The sequence below is a fragment of the Periplaneta americana genome, chromosome 5 (genome assembly GCF_040183065.1).
Source record: "Periplaneta americana isolate PAMFEO1 chromosome 5, P.americana_PAMFEO1_priV1, whole genome shotgun sequence".
Lineage (NCBI taxonomy): Eukaryota > Metazoa > Arthropoda > Insecta > Blattodea > Blattidae > Periplaneta > Periplaneta americana.
Window position 1 is genome coordinate 17,136,256 of NC_091121.1, and position 20,636 is coordinate 17,156,891.

General features: G+C 34.9%; 1 protein-coding gene across 8 annotated transcripts in view; it reads left to right on the forward strand.

Moving 5' to 3' along the window:
* The window catches only part of LOC138699485 (ankyrin repeat and protein kinase domain-containing protein 1-like), a 113,436-nt gene extending 93,711 nt beyond the window's left edge, over positions 1-19,725 (forward strand). For all 8 annotated transcript variants that reach the window (XM_069825401.1, XM_069825398.1, XM_069825399.1 and 5 more), the window contains 5 exons: positions 3,592-3,719; positions 5,634-5,785; positions 9,851-10,040; positions 13,334-13,568; positions 18,060-19,725. The gene's annotated coding sequence lies outside the window, so the exon portion shown is untranslated. The remainder of the gene's footprint in view (positions 1-3,591; positions 3,720-5,633; positions 5,786-9,850; positions 10,041-13,333; positions 13,569-18,059) is intronic.
* The last annotated feature ends 911 nt before the right edge of the window (positions 19,726-20,636 follow it).

The window sequence follows — 20,636 nt, forward strand, 5'->3', positions numbered from 1 at the left end:
ACAGCATTGTAGCATTTTACTGACTGCATGTAAATTAAAAATGCATTTAAAATACATTGAACACTGTAATGCGGAACAGTCTTAAACAGCAAAGAAAACTGGTCCTGCAGGATATTTAATTTAATCAGGATACTATTGTCATTGGCATTGTCATCAATTTCGGTTTTTAGCTTCTGTAAACCATCGGTTATCTGAGATATCAGTAAATGTTTCTCACTATTTTGCAAACTGTGTTCTTCACAATACTCCATCAATGCTTTAATTTGTGACCACTCTTTAAGTATTCCATTTCTTAATACAGGGAGAAATGTATGGGGAATTATACCACCCTTTATATGGACTTCAACAATAAATCATTATGTACACGTATACTACAATTAATTCTGGGTGTAGAAACTACATCTAATTTGTACAAGATACAACAATTATTATTTTTGAAAATATTCCAATCAGAAAGTTTGAATTTGTCACTCACGTTTTCACAGAAAGTTTTGAAATCTTCTATCCTATTTTCCACTTCAAGACGCAATATTTATGCTTCTTCCTATTCTTTTCTTCTTTTGTCGGGATTTTTACGCTTTTTGGAGCTGAATTCGCTCAAGTATTGTGGTAAATTAAGGAAAATTTTTGGAAGAGCATCTTCGTGTAAAACTGGAGCACTTAGGGGGTATACACACGCATTGCCATCCTTGTCCTTATACTTTTCCACAAAGCGAAGATCGTTTGTATGAAAATGTTTTATGCAAACAACGGAGTTGTCAGATGGTGTCCAATCAGATCGAGGAATAGCACGAATCCATTCATTTCTCCGAGTTGGATCCTTTGGTATACGGAAACTGCGGATGTATCCCTCTGTCTTGATAGAACTACAGTAATTATTATTACAGCCTGGAACGACACACTTTTCAGGCATAATACACAATTAAATTAAAATGTAAACTTTGAGACCGGCTGCTAACTCATATCTTGACACTGCTAGAACTCCTATTGTTTCCGAATTATGTAACAGCTGAAACAAGGAGTTTAAAAGGACCCTCGATCTGAGAGGACAGAAGAGAATGCCTTGCCCGCTGCATTGCCACTTCTGCCTGGCCGGCCTTCCTAAAGAGAGCCATGGCTGTATTCAACGCACCCATCGGCTTTGTTCTAGCTATAAGTACTGCAGAGTTATGGCGGCTAGAATGTCGGCGGAATAGTGGTTTACCCATTTTTTTCTCGAAAATCAGAAAGTGTTTGCGATTGCCATTTTGATGCTATCGTGTAAGAAGTAAGTCAAGGGGGAATACAGGGCCGCATCCCGTTCCTCGGTATGGCCATTATTTCCCTAATTAGGTGCTCAAATATTTTAGGTACCCAAAAATTGGTTCTAGAAAAAAGTGCGACGGATTTGCTGGATTTTTGCTGTGATTACTAGGGAAAATGCTGGGATGCTATAGTTAAAAGGGCGGGCCTCTGAGCCGCTTCGTTCTCCTTGTGTAGAAAAAAGTCGGTTTTGGAAGGTCAAAATGACCATTTTTTGCAATTTTGCCGGGCTTTCCCGACCAAACGCGCGGGGATAGAGAGTTGTCCTTTATTCTGAGGATAGAGTTCGACGAGCTGTATTCAACGCACTCATCGGCTCTGTTGTAGCTATACGTACTGCGGAGTTATGGCGGCTAGAATGTCGGCAGAATAGTGGTTTATATATACCCTTCCCCTTTTTTTCTCGAAAATCAGAAAGTGTTCGTGATTGCCATTTTGATACTATCGTGTAAGAAGTAAGTCAAGGGGGAATACAGAGCTGCATCCAGTCCAGTTTTTGCAGTGATTACTAGGGAAGATGCGGGGATCCTACAGTTAAAAGTGTGGGCCTCTGAGCCGCTTCATTCTCCTTAGAAAAAAGTCTGTTTTGGAACGTCAAAATGGCCATTTTTTTTAATTTTGCCGACCTCTTGCGTAAATGGGGAAGCTACTAATAAAAATATTATAACATTTACTTAACAAATAACGTAAGTATATACTGAAGAAATTATGATACCGCACCTAATAGCATTGGCTTCGAAACTTTTAATATGCTCTCCAGTGAAATTTTGTCTTTGGACTATGTGATTCTCACCACTTCATTTACAGTAAGTACTCTTGTTTATCTTTAAAGATTTGTCACATATCACTGTCATAAATAAATGAAACCCCTAGTCACTTCTGTGATTTATACATTCAGACTATCCCATACTTTAAAGAAATCTATACTAATAATAAATCTGTAGCCAAAATTTTTCTGGTAATTTTCGATTTTCCAAAAATAATTGGTCCTAACATATATGATTAACCATCCTGAAACCGAAAATCGCTTTTTTGAAATGTTTGTTTGTATGTCTGTCTGTATGTTTGTTACCTTTTCACGCGATAATGGCTGAACCGATTTATATGAAAATTGAAATATAAATCAAGTTCGTTGTAACTTAGATTTTAGGCTATATGGCATTCAAAATACTTTATTTAAAAAGGGGGTTATAAGGGGGCATGAATTAAATAAATCGAAATATCTCGCTTATTATTGATTGTCATGAAAAATATTACATAGCAAAAGTTTCTTTAAAAATTAATTACCGATAAGTTTCATTCTATACAAAATTGTGATAGCACTGATATTTAATGAGATAAATGAGTTTTAAAATGACAACAACAACGCCATCTAAAGCGCTGTACTGAAATAAAAATAAATGACTTCGTCTATAAGGGGCCTTGGACAACAACTATCAAAAGCTATTAAACATAGCCTAAGAGAATGTTTCTGTGTTTGTATGAAGTAATATCGGAAGCTAATTAATTTTTTAATTATTATTTCACACTGGAAAGTGTAGTTTCTCTAGATGGACATAATTCTACAATGTTATTACAGTAACTTCTGAAACATATAGCAAGTAATATAAAGTATACACATTAAAACTAAATGATATGCCAATCTTCATCAAACTGTGGTTGCATGAAATAACAATTAAGAAACATGTTAAAGGAATATTGTCATTGCACCAAATGATTGCTCTCTGGACCAAAATGACCTCAATTTAATTATTTAAATACAATTTAAATTAAGTAACATATTAAACGATTTATCCTTCTATCAAACATGAATGTTCCCTGGATCAAACGTCCTATTTTAATTATGTAATTACTTTATATTTGAAGAGTCCACTGTAAGAATGATGGATGTCACTTTCTTGTCGAAAATGAACCAAGACTGTCAATGCATAGCTTAAGACATATAGAATGTACATAGAGAGTTATATGACATTAACACCGATAGTCATTGTCCAGTAATGATCGGAAAATCACAGTTTAGCTTTGAGCGCTAAGCATTTCAAACTTTCAATTGCTTCTCCTGAAAAATGTTTTCCAAACGACATCCATCATTCTTGCAGTGGACTCTTCATTTATTTCTAACAGGTGCAGCGGAGCGCACGGGTACGGCTAGTGTGGAATAAAAACAAAGGGGCACTGCTAATTACATAATTTAATCTTAGGGTGGTACAGAAGCTGAAAGATTCTTGTACAATGGTTAAATGTTTTACAGTCGATGAGAATTACCATGTTCATGTGTCTGCATTTCAGATGAGGGTCGTATGTACAAAGTGGTTCAGTGGTATGATTCAAATGGAGAATCTTCGTCTACTCTCCTTGACGTGTTTGATGTCACACCTCTACAGGTCTCTACAGGTCTCATGGAAATATCAAGACAAGTAAGAATGGAAATGTCTAGCTTGGTTGTATAGCTGACAGTGCTTGCCATCATGTATATATAGTCTGTATGGTGGAAGTGAAATAAATCTGCAGATTTTTAGAGCGAATAGATCATGTTGAATATAACAAAAAAGTGTACTACCACATTGGTGGAAAGTTCGTAGATTTCTCAGAAAAATGTCGTTTCCCCAGAAATCTAACACCTTCTTATTCGGTCATTTTTGCGAATAGGATCGTGATTTTTGTCCATGTCGATAGATAATCTAATAAAAAATTACAATAGAACTAGTGATAGGTAGTGATATGAGTCTTTGTAAAAAAAAAATACGAATTATTCGATTATTTATTGTAAGTTCTCGAGATTTATCTCGAATCGTGAACAAGTATTCGAATACTTTGCTCAGATGGTAGATGCTGTGAGAAGTGAAGAATGAGAACAGAAGTTCTCGAGAACACTGATTGCTCATCAATCGTATACATTTGGCTAACTTTGCCCACAAACATGAGATAGTTGCGTGCAATAAAGACTTGGTCCAGATCGTCTCTCTCTGTCTCACCACTCTCCTCTTTCTTTCTGTCGTTTAATTACGGAACGCGGGAATATAACATCTTTATCAGAAGTTCCAGATAGCTACAGCATGAGATTAGAATAATAAACAATATAAACTCCTGTACTTGCACAATACACTGCTGTCACTGCTATTGTTATCGCTGTCATGCTGGATGTTGGATAAGAGAACCGAGACCCTGCCAGTGAGTAATCAAATCGTTATTCGAATGATAAAAGTACTCGAGAACTTTTATTCGATTAAATTATTCGATTATTAATACTATTCGAGAACAGATTATATGATTCTTAAAATTTTTCGATTCTACCCATCAGTAAGTAGAATCCCTTTTTCACGAATCTCTAAGAGATTACTTTTCTTTTCCTTAAATAGGGGTTTTCTTAAAATGGGAAGGAAAGGCTAAAATAACTAGTACTAACGTGTGTTATATACCAAACTTAATTGTAACCATTTAATTAGGCCTGCAATTATGTTGTTGTTGTCGTTTTCTAATGCCAGGCGTTTGACAATAAAGTCCTTTGACATTTTGCACTCCAATTTTTTCAAAGATATTATCATGGTCAGCCACTGAAGTACAGATTTTGAGTTGTTCCGAATCCATTTCTTGAGGCCTACAATTATTATTTATAATATATTTCATTATATTATTTTTTAACCCGTCAAATGGTGAGGCACAAATGTTTTTCAATAGCGTGGACGGTTTTCGTATAAATTTAATTAAGGGAACCAAAGTCCTCTATGTTGGACAAGTGGAAGAGGTAGATGGGCAATGTCAGGTTTATGTGGAGATTTTGACACACACATCCTAAAACTGAAGACTGTATAGTAAGACAGAAAAAAATTATATAAATTCACACAACCGGAGAATTCAGGAAGAAGTGCTTGCACTGTGACAATGAAACACTTTAATGTGCACTTCAGTACTTTTAAAGAAAAAATAACGTAAGCATTGTAACCATAGTAATGCTCTTTACATAATATTTTTTAGCGTTAATTAGTTCTTTAACAGATTTGGACATTGTTCAAAAGTGCCCCATATCTAGTCAAAGGTACCTCATACATGGGACAGTTTTGAACATGTTACAAGAGTTAGTTCTGACTTAATTTATGTTTCAGATATATATAATTTCCGCAAATATAAAATTCTGAGGTGTTTATTAAGCAATGTCTTATGATTTTGTGCCATTTAAAGTTAAAAAAAATTGATAATGGATGTAAATAAAAAATGTATATAGAAAAACTGTTCAGATGTGCCCCCTCTTTCTCTACAGGATCAGAAAAACTGAATTTTGAACATAGTACATAATATTTGTAATAATAAGCTTTTCTTTTTTATCCCAACAGCATAAATTCCTGTATGTGGCTTCAGATTATCGTATCCCCCAGATTGAGCTCGTGATGTGTAATCGTCGCTATGATAATTGCCTTCGTTGCGTTCATGACCCATATTGTGGCTGGGATAAAGATACCAATTCCTGTAAACCATTTACACCGGGGTAAGTAATTACTTTTTTACTTACTTATTATAGTATAAATATATAGTATTACATCAGCTGTTGACAAATTTTCCACCATTCCGACCATTTTATTTTTTTGTTTTGTTTTTTTTTTTGGATATTGCAAGCCACATAATTAATAAACATGAATTCTTCAGCTTTCCCTACTTATTTCCTCCTTTTTATTCATATAATCGTGTGGTTCATTACTGCAATTTAAGTGTCAGGTAATGAAATGAAATTTTCTTTACAACATTTTGAAGATATTCCTTGCAGAGCGAATTTTCTTAACAATTTTTTCTAGACTCTTATTTGTCATTCTGTTTCATTGGCATCTTTTTCACATTCTACTTCGTTTTACATAGTGCTTGCTTTAGTTTATGTTTTCTAATTATAATTACTTTTTATTTCTACATTAGAATGATGGAAAATGTCGAGTTTTGCTTCATAATTTCTGATATGATATATGATATGATATAAATTCTAGAATTGGATTAAAAATCGTATACTAAATAATGTAATAGAAGCAACATGTATGGTATTTGTCACAAGTGTTTTGTCACTTTGTATGCATGCACCTATCTTATTTCATTACCATTAAGCAACATTTTGATTGTTCACAGCTGCGTGCGGTATTGGAAGCCAATACCGCAGCAGTGAACAATCTGTCATGTGGCTCACAAGAAAATTGTATTGTAAAGAATCTCTTCAATAAACATTCATCATTGCCATTAATAATTGTTATTACATATGAAAATAATATAAAATACATAGATTTATTTAAATACGTTCTAGACGAGGTATGATATTATCATTTAGGATTCCCTAGATCAAAACATACCACCGCCTCCTATGATTTTGTCTTCCATTTTCTCTAACTTTCCTAACAAGATTATGCACTCTAAGGATGGATAAAACGTTGACACATTGATAATTTTCTGCTTTTCATCATCATCATCATCCTTCACGAATTAGGCCTCTGTAGACCTGTTTCGGCCCCATCTAGCAGTCTTCTTAAAGGTCTTCCTGGTCGACGATGTCCTCTAGGTTTATACTGCATCATAATTTTTGGGATTCTTGAATTTTCCATTCTTCTTACATGATTTAGCCAATTGAATTTGTATCTGCTGATTTTTTCTTCTACTGACTCTACTTCTAATTGTTCTAAAATTTCTTCATTCCTTTTTCGGTTTAAAAGAGTATATCCTGCTGTCCTCCTAAAAAATTTCATTTCCGTTGCTTTGATTCTGTTCATGTCTTTTTTCTTTGATGTCCAAATCTCGCTTCCATATAAAAGGGAGGGTAATGCTAGTGTATTATATATTTTTATTCTTGTAGATTTTTGTACTAATTTAGCTTTTAATGTATTGTTTATTATTCCTAGAATTTGTGTAAATTTGGTAATTTTCTTGTTCACATCTTTTTCATTTCGATAAGATATTTCACAACCCAGATAATGTAAATTTTGTACTTGTTCGAGGCATTGGTTATTGTGTATTATCTTACTTCTGACTGGGTCTTGTCCTAAAAATGCCATTACTTTTGATTTTTGTGCAGAAATTTCCATCCCAAAGTCTTTTAATATTTTATTTAATTTATATAATCCTCTTTGTACATTATCCTCTGAATTGGAAATTATGACTTGATCATCGGCATAGAGTAAGGTATTTATTGTTAGAGCACTGGTTATTTTGATTCCTGATATATAATGGTGTTAATAAGAAGACAAGAGCACAGGCCGGAGTAATGATTTGAATTCATAAATCAATTTTCTGCTTTTATCGAGCAGAATTAATAAGTACATGGAAAACATAAAAATTCGCTATGTGTTGTAAAGCAAGAAAAACCCATTCCAATCATATAATCATTACAAAATAAATTCTCGCTCATTCTGACTTCCAGAACCAACATGAAATGTAGCTACCTTCAGTAGGTGCTAGGTGAGTCCAACTGTCTTTGTTGTCTTATACTACCGTACCTTATTGTTATTTTAGACCTTGATTTTATTCAGCAAGCAAGCACAATTGACAAAAGGGGAACTTATAGGCTTAAATGCTGCTTAACAATAAGGAATGAATTAATTAAGGAATTAGTTAATTCCCGATTTACCACGAAAATCGTCTGTAGCTGCATTTAGATTGCCAACAGGCCATGATTGTTTGGCTAAACACCTGCATAGAATTGGAATATATCAGTCCCCTAACTGCCCATTGTGCAACTCAAACCAAGAAATGGATTCGGAACACCTCAAAATAAGTCTCCAGGTATTGATCAAATTCCAGCAGAATTAATACAATAGGGTGGAAGGGCAGTATCTAGCGAAATTTATAAACTTGTACTTGCAATTTGGGAAAAGGAAATTGTACCAGAACAATGGAAGGAGTCCATAATCGTACCTATTTTTAAGAAGGGGGACAAGACTAACTGTAGTAACTTTCGAGGAATATCACTTTTGTTGACGTCGTACAAAATTTTGTCGAATATCCTTTTGAGAAGATTAACTCCATATGTAGATGAAATTATTGGGGACCATCAGTGTGGTTTTAGGCGTAATAGATCGACTATTGATCAGATTTTTTGTATTCGACAGATATTGGAGAAAAAATGGGAGTATAAGGGTACAGTGCATCAGTTATTCATAGATTTCAAAAAAGCGTATGACTCGGTTAAGAGAGAAGTTTTATATAATATTCTTATGGAATTTGGTATTCCCAAGAAACTAGTTCGATTAATTAAAATGTGTCTTAGTGAAACTTACAGCAGAGTCCGTATAGGCCAGTTTCTATCTGATGCTTTTCCAATTCACTGTGGGCTAAAGCAGGGAGATGCACTATCACCTTTACTTTTTAACTTCGCTCTAGAATATGCCATTAGGAAAGTTCAGGATAACAGGCAGGGTTTGGAATTGAATGGGTTACATCAGCTTCTTGTCTATGCAGATGACGTGAATATGTTAGGAGAAAATCCACAAACGATTAGGGAAAACGCGGAAATTCTTGTTGAAGCAAGTAGAGCGATAGGGTTGGAAGTAAATCCCGAAAAAAAGAAGTATATGATTATGTCTCGTGACCAGAATATTGTACGAAATGGAACTATAAAAATTGGAGATTTATCCTTCGAAGAGGTGGAAAAATTCAAATATCTTGGAGCAACAGTAACAAATCTAAATGACACTCGGGAGGAAATTAAACGCAGAATAAATATGGGAAATGCCTGTTATTATTCGGTTGAGAAGCTTTTGTCATCTAGTCTTCTGTCAAAAAGTCTGAAAGTTAGAATTTATAAAACAATTATATTACCGGTTGTTCGGTATGATTGTGAAACTTGGACTCTCACTTTGAGAGAGGAACAGAGATTAAGGGTGTTTAAGAATAAGGTTCTTAGGAAAATATTTGGGGCTAAGAGGGATGAAGTTACAGGAGAATGGAGAAAGTTACACAACGCAGAGCTGCACGCATTGTATACTTCACCTGACATAATTAGGAACATAAATCCAGACGTTTGAGATGGGCAGGACATGTAGCACGTATGGGCGAATCCAGAAATGCATATAGAGTGTTAGTTGGGAGGCCGGAGGGAAAAAGACCTTTGGGGAGGCCGAGACGTAGATGGGAGGATAATATTAAAATGAATTTGAGGGAGGTAGGATATGATGGTAGAGACTGGATTAATCTTGCTCAGGATAGGGACCAATGGCGGGCTTATGTGAGGGCGGCAATGAACCTACGGGTTCCTTAAAAGCCAGTAAGTATTATGTTCTGGATTGCTACAGTATCTAAGTTTAACTGTCATAGGAATGTGTCTATGTATACCGTGAATTCCATAGTCGCTCTTCACATAAAGATTCTAGCAGTTCAGCTGGCAGTGACTTTTATGAAAAGTGTTATGTCTTTCATTCTTTTGCACGAGAGTATGAGTTGCTCTTAAAGTATTGCAAATGCATTCCAAAATTGTAAACATTCAACAAGATAACATGGAAATACGTTTGTTGTTGCAGACACTCTTGTATTGACATTTTATTTCAAACCAGTTTGTAAATTCTGAATCTTAATTTTGATCTTGCAGATTGCTGCAAGACGTCTCCAACAGTACGAGAGGAGTATGTGACAGCAGTGCGGTGAAGAAGAAGATGGTAGTAACGTGGGGACAAACATTCATTTGGGTTGTTTCCTCAAGATGCCTGAAGTCTTGACCACCCAGACGGTGACATGGCTGTATTATAATAAAGAGAAGGGCCTTATCAGATTGTATACAGGTTAGATACATTCAATTGTTTCAGGATTAGAAGCTTAATGTTCTTATCACTCGAACATAAGCACAATCATAATAAATAGCACAAATGGAAAGGGCAAAAAAAGTTGTTATTGTTGTTTTCTAATGCCAGGCGTTTGATAATAAAGTTATTTGACCTCTTGCACTCCAATATTTTTCAAAGATATTATCATGACCAGCCACTGAAGCACAGATTTTGAGGTGTTCCGAATCCATTTCTTGGTTTGAGTTGCACAATGGGCAGTTAGGGGACTGATATATTCCAATTCTATGCAGGTGTTTGGCCAAACAATCATGGCCTGTTGCCAATCTAAATGCAGCTACAGACGATTTTCGTGGTAAATCGGGAATCAACTGTGGATTTTGATGCAGAGAGTTCCATTTTTTCCCTTGGGATTGTGTTATCAAATTTTGTTTGTTGAAGTCTAAGTATGTAGATTTAATAAATCTTTTCACAGAGTAATACGTAGATTTAGTAACAGATCTGTAAGTAGCAGTGCTGCCCTTCTTTGCTAAATCATCCGCATTCTCGTTTCCCAGGATTCCACAATGGGATGGTATCCATTGGAATACAATTCTTTTATTGAGTGATATTAATTGAGAGAGCATTTTAGTTATTTCTGCTGTTTGAGATGAAGGTGTGTGTTTAGAGATGATTGATAGAATAGCTGCTTTGGAGTCTGACAATATAACTGCATTCCTAAATTTATTGATGTGGCATAGAAGATTCCTGAGACTTTCACTTATTGCAATGATTTCTCCATCAAATCTTGTTGTTCCATACCCAAGAGATCTATAAAGTGAGAAGAGACAGCACGTAACACCTGCACTGACACCTTGTTCTCTGGAGATCAAGGATCCGTCAGTGTATAAATAAAGCCAGTTTTGTGGAGGGTACCTAATATTAATTGTCTCTAAAGACAATTGTTTTAGTATTTCAGTGTTTACTTCTGATTTTAGTATTTCTTCTGTTAAATTTAGATTATATTCTATATTTAATAGAGTTAAAGGGTTTGGTTTAATTTGTAGGTTTTCTTTTAAATTCGGGATATTGATTTTCTGTTTTAATTCTTGAACAATGGATATGAAACTTTTTTGAGTTTTCAATCTATAGAGAGGACTGTATGAATGCCAATTGTTTCCTGGTAATCTGATAAGTTTTTCATATTGAATCAGTGCTTTTTCTTCTATTGTCATTTTGATGCTGTTAATATTAGTGGGGAATCTCATAGAATCTATTGGAGTTGTTTTGATTCCACCAGTAATGAGTCTGAGAGCTTGGTTTTGAACATATTTGAACTTAAAAAGTATGCTTTCAACTTTTCCAACGTCGCTCAGAATCAAATGAATCTTTGAAAAAGAACACTTGTGCATATGTTGATGTTTATTATACTAGGTTGAGCACGAAAAATCAGCCTGGCTAATCTTGCCACATAATCGCACTCACTTGGTTTGAAACTATTCTTTCTCCTACACTCAGCCATTCCATTGCTTCAGAGACCCAGCATTGAGTGCACACTTTTTCTGTGTGACTTAATTGTTGTTTGCTGTTAACAAACAGTAACTGGATCTTTGACGTTTTGTCATCCCACTTGAGGTATGTGGATATAAAAGGGAATAATTGATCCGAGGTCTGGTAGAGTTCCTGGATAGCTCAGTCAGTAGAGCATACAGCCAAAGATCCCGGATTCGATACCAGACCTTGGAACAATTTTTCCCTTGTCAGCTTCACAGGAAGCTATTCCTGAAAAGTTTCAATCAGATTTGTATAATACGTGTCATTGTTCGTTAATAGAAAACCACAATTTAAGTCACACAAAAGAAGTGTGCGCTCAATGCTGGGTCTTTGACGTCTTGCCAACCCACTTGAGATATGTGGATATAAAGGGAATAATTGAGTTGGGGTCTGGTAGAGTTCCTGGGTAGCTCTGTCGGTACAGTGTTGGCACGCTGAGCCAAAAGTCCCCTGGTTCGATACCCGCCCGGAACAGTTTTTCCCTTGAAATTATTCTGCTGAATGTTGTGTTATATACCTGGCTTCCTATCTGGTATGCTGCTGACAAATTTTCCGATCTAGATAGCTCAGAAGCATTGTAGCTGTTGGTCAGATTGTTAAGATGATATCTTCAAAAGTGTGAATGAGTGTCTATTAAAAATGCTGTTGTATATATATATATAATGTGAATGTGTGCAAATTTAATGATATCCTGTTACTTAAACCGTGCAATTTGTAAATGAAATGAGATATGTTGGTTTTTGGAAGTACAAAAAATTCGTTTTATGTTCAGTGCAGAACAAAATGTATTATTTTATTCATAGGAAATTACTTACTTTGTGCGAGATCGTGCGTATTTGCTTGCTTTCCGCACAAAACCAATACACGGTAAGTGTGAAATACCACATTCAGTATTCCCAACATAACACACATAACAATTTCCCTCTTCTTACCACTTAAGCGCCATATTCATTTTGCTGCTTTAGGCTTTTAACATATTATTTTTAGAGACGTTTAACATAGTAATAATTATAAATTGAAAACTTACCACTGCAATTTCACCTAAATTGCACTGTTAATTATTGTTTTTAAATATTTGACAAAAATTAAGTAAACTCTACAACACCACAAAAGTTACTGCATTTGTAATGCAAGTAACATTAAGGAAGCCGTGAAAAAATCAACAAGATTCCAGATGCCGATGTTATTACTGCAATATGTTATATAAATAATATTGTTAAAATATTAAAATGAAAAATAAATCATTACATAACCTTACCGTTTGTTTTAAGTTCGCATTTATAGACTGGGGGGAAAAAAAGTTAGACGTATATCACGGCCTGCTGGAATATAGTAAACACAGCAAACATTTTATAGCAACAATTTGAAGATAGATATTTTTGTTTATAAAAGTTGCCGTCATTGAACAGAAACCAAGATGGAGATTTCATTGCAACTAATTAGAAATTCCTCTTTCAGGTATGTAATAAACGATCTTCGCACAAAATAATGTACGATACACGAGCAGTATGTTTGTTTTCATGTTCTCGGAAATTAAAAAAGCTCAACTACGTTTCGCTTTTTCAATCTTTTCCTCGAACATGAAAACGTCAACATATCGCTCTTGTAACGCATATTACTATTATGTATGTCTTTTGTTGAAAACTATAAACAGGAATCATTGGCACAAGTTAAAGAATTGAATTATTACGAAACACCTAAAACATATAATAAGAGAGTGTTGTCTTCTTCATGACATCGATTTGGTTTTATCGTCACAGGCCTGACAAGTACATAGAAACATCTGAGCATGGACTGGTTATCATCGCTGTGAACGAGGCTGATTCTGGACGCTACGATCGTTGGATGGGAGGGTCTCTGCTATGCAGCTATGTTGATGCACATCGCTGTGCCCCACCGGGCAAATCTCATGACTACCAGAAAATCTACTCTGATTGGTGTCACGAATTTGGGAAATATAAGATGGCTATGAAGACCTGGGAGAGGAAACAGGCTGTAAGTAGTACATACCAAGCAGGTTCAGAATCTAGTTGTGTGTTTGTTGTAAATTTGTCATCGAAATAGTAATATGCATTACAAGAGCGGTATGTTGACGTTTTCATGTTCGAGGAAAAGACTGAAAAAGCGAAACGTAGTTGAGCTTTTTTAATTTCCGAGAACATGAAAACAAACGTACCGCTCGTGTATCGTACATTATTTTATGCGAAGATCGCTTATTACATACCTGAAAGAGGAATTTCTAATTAGTTGCAATGAAATCTCCATCTCGGTTTCTGTTCAATGACGGCAGCTTTTAAAAACAAAAATATCTATCTTCAAGTTGTTGCTATAAAATGTTTGCTGTGTTACTATATTCCAGCAGGTCGTGATATACGTCTGTCTTTTTTTTCCCCCAGTCTATAAATGCGAACTTAAAACAAACGGTAAGGTTATGTAATGATTTATTTTTCATTTTAATATTTTAACAATATTATTTATATAACATATTACAGTAATAACATCGGCATCTGGAATCTTGATTTTTTCACGGCTTCCTTAATGTTACTTGCATTACAAATGCAGTAACTTTTGTGGTGTTGTAGAGTTTACTTAATTTTTGCAAATATTTAAAAACAATAATTAACAATGCAATTTAGGTGAAATTACAGTGGTAAGTTTCCAATTTATAATTATTACTACGTTAAACGTCTCTAAAAATAATATGTTAAAAGCCTAAAGCAGTAAAATGAATGTCGTGCTTAAGCAGTAAGAAGAGGGAAATTGTTATTTGTGTTACGTTGGGAATACTGAATGTGGTGTTTCACACTTACCGCGTATTGGTTCTGTGCGGAAAGCAAGCAAATACGCACGATCTCGCACAAAAGTACTTTCATTTTGCTGTCCAGCACAGTGGGACTTCAGATAAACAGAGCATTCTGCTTTAGCAAATACGCGAAAATTATTTCGTTTCTATAATTCGGTTGTACTTCTTCATAAAATATGTGTAGCTCTATTTTTAACTCTCTATCTGTGAAGTTTGGGAAGTGAAAATGGGTTTCGAAGCTGACTTGCGGTAATAAATTATGTCCAGGTGCTACAGGACTGTTTGTCAGTGCTTGAAGTGGGCTGGTAGGAGCCAGGAATACATACAAAACCTGGGGAACAAGCTGGTATGGCATATCATTAATAAGACTCACAAAATGTGAATTTAATTACCTTTATATTTTCACTTAAATAGCATCTTTACACTGAACTACGAAGAGAACATATAGAAAAGAAAGAGATTGTTATTTAAGGGGAGAGGATGGTATTTTTTAAACTTTTTTCCTATTTGGTGTAAAATATTAATTTTTTGTATGTAGAGAGCTCATAGCTGTAGCAAATCACCCAAAAATAAATATTTTGAAAAAAAAAAAAATTACTAAAACCAATATATCTAAACCATTTTTAAAGATAGATTCATCCAGTTTTTTACAATGTACTTGCAAAACCATGCTCTACAAACTGCCTGTAACAGAATTTTGATATTAGTCCCTTACTTACTTACTTACTTACAAATGGCTTTTAAGGAACCCAAAGGTTCATTGCCGCCCTCACATAAGCCCGCCATCGGTCCCTATCCTGTGCAAGATTAATCCAGTCTCTTTCATCATATCACACCTCCCTCAAATCCATTTTAATATTATCCTCCCATCTACGTCTCGGCCTCCCTAAAGGTCTTTTTCCCTCTGGTCTCCCAACTAACACTCTATATGCATTTCTGGATTTGCCCATACATGCTACATGCCCTGCCCATCTCAAACGTCTGGATTTAATGTTCCTAATTATGTCAGGTGAAGAATACAATGTGTGCAGTTCTGTGTTGTGTAACTTTCTCCATTCTCCTGTAACTTCATCCCGCTTAGCCCCAAATATTTTCCTAAGCACCTTATTCTCAAGCACCCTTAACCTATGTTCCTCTCTCAGAGTGAGAGTCCAAGTTTCATAACCATACAGAAGAACCGGTAATATAACTGTTTTATAAATTCTAACTTTCAGATTTTTGGACAGCAGACTGGATGATAAGAGCTTCTCAACCGAATAATAACACGCATTTCCCATATTTATTCTGCGTTTAATTTCCTCCCGAGTGTCATTTATATTTGTTACTGTTGCTCCAAGATATTTGAATTTTTCCACCTCTTCGAAGGATAAATCTCCAATTTTTATACTTCCATTTCGTACAATATTCTGGTCACGAGACATAATCATATACTTTGTCTTTTCGGAATTTACTTCCAAACCGATCGCTTTACTTGCTTCAAGTAAAACTTCCGTGTTTTCCCTAATCGTTTGTGTATTTTCTCCTAACATATTCACGTCATCCGCATAGACAAGAAGCTGATGTAACCCTACGATATTAGTCCCTACGTTTGTAAAATAAACAATTAAAATTTAATAACACTTTTCTGATTACCTTTCTTGCAAACAAACGGACGTATTTTTAAAATGAAATTAATTAACAAAATTCTGTTACAGAGAAAAGTTTCCTAATAGTCTAAAGAATGTGTGTTCTAAATTTCATGCATGTATCTTTAATAATTCAGAAGTTATATCCATTTTTGTCTGGCAATGTAGCAAAAAAATTAAGTTACAGTAAACCGATGAAAGGGGGAGAGTGATTTAAAAATCCATTGCGCAGGAAGTTTAAAAATGGCGTCTCAACATCCGATAAGGGCACAAATAAACACGAAATGTTATGCAATGCATTCCACACATATCAAAAGGTATTTTAAAGAAAACTTTTTTTTTTTTTTTTTTTTTTTTTTTTTTTTTTTTTTGAAAATTCAATTTACCAGAAACAACAATAAAAGCGGGCAAGTGGTTTAAAAATCCATAACGCATACATCCATATTATGCTATACACTCCACACATATCACAGAGTATTTTAAAGAATTTTTTTAAATTTACTCATTTTTCACCAAAAAATACCATCCTCTCCCCTTAACATAATACATGATCATAGACTGCACATCTCTATATGCAGATAATTTAGAAGAAAAAAACAGATTAGAATTTTTGTTTTACGCGCAATACAGTTTCGGTGTGATAGATTCGGACAAACATTTAGAATTAAAACTATTTATTAGGGTGAAGTTAAGGCCATGAGGCCTTCTCTTCCACTTCATCATAAATTAGCCTGAGGTACAAACAGCCATTCCAGTTGTCATGGATGTTACATTTTTACTATTTTCAAATAGAAGAAATAGAAGAAAAAGCACTGATTCAATATGAAAAACTTATCAGATTACCAGGAAACAATTGGCATTCATACAGTCCCCTCTGTAGATTGAAAACTCAAAAAAGTTTCATATCCATTGTTCAAGAATTAAAACAGAAAATCAATATCCCGAATATAAAAGAAAACTTACAAATTAAACCAAACCCTTTAACTCTATTAAATATAGAATATAATCTAAATGTAACAGAAGAAATACCGAAATCAGAAGTAAACACTGAAATACTGAAACAATTGTCTTTAGAGACAATTAATATTAGGTACCCTCCACAAAACTGGCTTCATTTATACACCGACAGATCCTTGATCTCCAGAGAACAAGGTGCCGGTGCAGGTGTTATGTGCTGTCTCTTCTCACTTTATAGATCACTTGGATATGGAACAACATTTTGATGGTGAAATCGTTGCAATAAGTGAATGTCTCAGGAATCTTCTATGCCACATCAATAAATTTAGGAATGCAGTTATATTGTCAGACTCCCAAGCAGCTATTCTATCGATAGTCTCTAAACACACACCTTCATCTCAAACAGCAGAAATAACTAAAATGCTCTCTCAATTAATATCACTCAATAAAAGAATTGTATTCCAATGGATACCATCCCATTGTGGAATCCTGGGAAACGAGAATGCGGATGCTTTAGCAAAGAAGGGCAGCACTGCTACTAACAGACCTGTTACTAAATCTACGTATTACTCAGTGAAGAGATTTATTAAATCTACATATTTAGACTTCAACAAACAAAATTTGATAACACAATCCCAAGGGAAAAAATGGAACTCTCTGCATCAAAATCCGCAGTTAATTCCCGATTTACTACGAAAATCGTCTGTAGCTGCATTTAGATTGGCAACAGGTCATGATTGTTTGGCCAAACACCTGCATAGAATTGGAATATATCAGTCCCCTAACTGCCCATTGTGCAACTCAAACCAAGAAATGGATTCGGAACACCTCAAAATCTGTGCTTCATTGGCTGGTCATGATAATATCTTTGAAAAATATTGGAGTGGAAGAGGTCAAATGACTTTATTGTCAAACGCCTGGCATTAGAAAACAACAACAACTATTTTCAAATTCTATATATTGAAAATGAAATGACTTTTGTAAATTTTTATTATTAGAATCAATTTAGAAGATCAGTATCATTTTGCAGAAAAGAAGTTATCGAATAAAATTTTTTGTGAGAACGAAAACAAAAGTCTAATTGTCTGTTTTCTCTTCTAGCAATGCAGCACTGGGCAGAACGACAGCAATCAGAACGTGCATCCTAACGAAATTTACCATAGAAGTCCGTTAGTCTGATAGTCGGTGAAAGAAGCTGAAGTATTTTCCTTCCGTTGGACTCTCGTTTTGTACATAGCGCTGATGAGGGCAACACAGTAAGAAGAAAAAAGGAAGAAGCGGAGAAAATAAAAACACAAGCCTGGTATTACATTCATTCTACACCTTCACATTTTTGGCATTGACATCTGAAAAAGATGATGATCTCCAGATGGGTTGGCGATACCATCAACATGCTACATTTGGTTCCAACATTACAAGGCTTGCGATGATGATAATAATATTAATAATAATGTATAAGCAACTCTGAAACAGCGTCTCTGTATTCCGAAAGTGGAGTAGATCTGTGATATTCCGAGTTAGCAAGAGGTGAGAAGATCCGTAGTGAGTGTGGAGTGCGTGTGCTTGGAACTGACAATATCAACTGTGTTGAAGTAGAAGGATATTAGATTTAGGACTAATCAAGTAACAAGACATTTCTAAAAAAAAAAAACAACGTAAAGACATTGTAGATTTAAATGAAAAATAATAAAACAGTTAAGTGCTACAGCAAACTTCATAAGTAGTGTTTTATGAAGGATGAAGCTTCCACCAACCCAGAGCAATCTATTGTTTTGTTCTCATTACAGAAGGTTTTTCATAACCTTAACACAGAGTGTACAGAAACCTCATATATGTTGACATTTGAACTGAGTTGTATTTTTCGACATTCTACTATTGATGGAACCAATAATTTGCTCCGAAATGTTGGATTTTTCTTCCTTTATGACACAATCCAATTACTCCGAGAGACTTGTACCACAATGACCACCATGAAAGCTTTGAATTCTTACAGCAAACTTTGTAGCTGTTTGTGTACCCATAGTTTACAGCATGGTGTGAAACATTTTACCAACCAAACTGTGTGAAATACCTTTTAAATGTGAGATCGAGAAAATATGAGTGTGATTTTTTAAAATGAATAAGGGGGAAATCTTTTTTTTTTTTTTGTACACAGATCAGTGTTTTGAAGAAGATTGAAGTTATGTACAGTATTTGAATTGACAATTTGTGCCATTTCCCCCCTTCCTTCTCCCAACAAATGAATTCATATTGTATTATTAATACAAGTGACTTAAAAACTATTGTATGAATGAGGAAATGTGGCAAAGCAATCTTTGATGTTGGAAGTTCCAAATGACAGAAGATAGAATTTAAAAGGTGCTACTTGTTGAGTTGAGGTGTCTAAGAACTGATATGAAGTTTGTTCTATGTGGACAGCAAGAGGTTTGCCAATTTAACTGTTTCACCCTTCCAAACATTAAAATGGCGACCTCGGTAATTTCACATAAGAAGATTGTAGATACATAATTAATGTAAACAAATGTGTATCCTGCAAGATGGTTTATTGGGTATAAGATTACTAAGAAGTGATAAGAAATTAAGTGTTTTGAATTGTGGAAGAATTAACCCTTTCAACTTCTATTCAATAGTTTTATTTATTTTGGAAAATGTCTACAATATCAGAAATTTGCGTTTGTTTCTACTGTGTTAGCTAGTTTTTATTGCATTTTCCAATTACATTGTACTAATTAACTAATACAAAGTTAATTTGTTTCTAATACACTAATGCTTGTTGTTGTTGTTGTTGTTGTTGTTGTTGTTGTTGATTTATTTCCCAATGTCATTAGACTTGTAATTTAAAGCATTCACTTTCTGACATCCCAATATAAAGCTATTAGATCTTTTCCATATTTGGATAAACATGTCGAGAGGTGGTCCTTGTTTATAGCTATGTCGGATGGTTGAGACATTATCCCAGTGGAGTGTGGCCGTGTTCTTCAGTTCTTGCTGATTGCTATCCAGATTAAAACAGTGAAGTAGATCTTCTTCGTCCATGATGAAGTTTGGCTTTTTACAGAGGGTCCATATGACTGACATTTTATTAATATTCTATACAAAATAATGCTTAGTAGAAAGTCGAAAGTTTCTTTGTTACATACATTTTCTAAGGTCTACATTGTAATTTTAACATTTGAATATAACAGTAGCATCACTGATTCCAAATTATTCTTCTTCTTCTTCATTGTCTTCATCACCGCTGCCACCACCACCACCACCACCACCACCACCACCACCACCACCACCACCACCACCACCACCACCACCACCACCACCACCATCGTCATCGTCATGTTTTGGGCACTGATCTGTTTTGACTACCAGGAATTGTTCCCATTTATATTTTACTCGGACATCTCAAACTTCTTTTTTCTTTGTCATTTTAGAGCGTTTATGTCATGCATTCAACACGGTCCTATCACGATCTTCTATATTTTTTATTTTATTGGGTTATTTTACGACGCTGTATCAACATCTAGGTTATTTAGCGTCTGAATGAAATGAAGATGATAATGCCAGTGAAATGAGTCTGAAGTCCAGCACCGAAAGTTACCCAGCATTTTTGCTCGTATTGGGTTGAGGGAAAACCCCGGAAAAAACCTCAACCAGGTAACTTGCCCCGACCGGGATTCGAACCCG